Raw genomic sequence first — 1,221 nt, forward strand, 5'->3', positions numbered from 1 at the left:
TTTTTTTTTTTTTTTTTTGCATATTCGGGATCTCTGTCATCGGAAACATAAGAATCCGGTGGAGAAAAAAAAGTCGGTAAGGTCAATTTTGGGTTGGGGATATATGATAAATGAATAATACAAAACTACATTAAAATACAAACCCTAAACAATAGTCATGATTCTTCCATAATATAAGATTTTACAAAAAAAAAAGACAAAGAAAAGAAAAAAAACGGTAAAAAAGAAAAAAGGGGAGAGAAAAAGAGAAAAAGCATCAATGCAGCACCATGGGCTTCAATTGGTTGCATACCACAAGGTTCAAGGGAACCTACTGAAGCAAGCTAGGACGCTCGTAGCATTACCACGGGCGATGGCGAGCTAAGGCGTTGGAAAAGCCAAGAGTCCTCTCGGGCATCACCTGACACTTCGGTGAGGCGAGCTGCCAACGATGACAAGAATTTCGCGGTTAGTGGGTTCAGTCCCACCAAACATCTCAAACGTCACAAGTTAGAAGAGAAACTTAACGGTTTTGTTCCGATCGGAAACGGAAACAGTGACCCTCCCATTTACCGCAGCATCCAGGATGTGGGCGGGAGCAAAAGAGTCACAGATTGTGACTTCCCAGATGAGGCAACGACCTCTAGCTCAGGGACAGTGGTTTCTAGATAATCCCGCCGGCTCCAGAATTAAGGTGATAGTTATCATTGGGTTAGGATTGCGCTTTGTGGATGTGTTGGTGATTGATCAGGTCAAGCCGCACCCGAAAGATCCTCTGGCAGTGTGGACAGGTAATATAGATGGTGGTTGTTGGGTATTTGATGGCGCTGGTTTTTCCTGACCTGTCTGTGTTGTTCAGCCGCTGCAATCCAGCTGGCTTCGTAAGGCTGCTGAGGCCGACACAGAAGCGACAATATCGACTGCAGCAAATACATTCGAAGGCTTTCTGTAAAGTATTGTTTTCAGTGTTATACCGTCGCGAGCAAGCAACGTTGGAGTTCATTCTCCAGACTTCAAACCAGGGTTGTGCTATATTCTGTTAAGAATGTAGTAGAGTACAGTATAAAGCTCGTCCACCTTCAGATTTCACCCGGTGCTATCCAATAATAGTATTATACGAACTGCCAGATTTGAGTTTGGGCTTCTGTAGTGTGTGAATAAATAACGGAATAACTTGGAGTCAACAAGAAGAGAACTACGCTACACAGAAACAATTGTAGTGGTTACAAATAAATATCCAAC

Source organism: Octopus bimaculoides, chromosome 5 (genome assembly GCF_001194135.2).
Source record: "Octopus bimaculoides isolate UCB-OBI-ISO-001 chromosome 5, ASM119413v2, whole genome shotgun sequence".
In the NCBI taxonomy this organism is placed as follows: domain Eukaryota; kingdom Metazoa; phylum Mollusca; class Cephalopoda; order Octopoda; family Octopodidae; genus Octopus; species Octopus bimaculoides.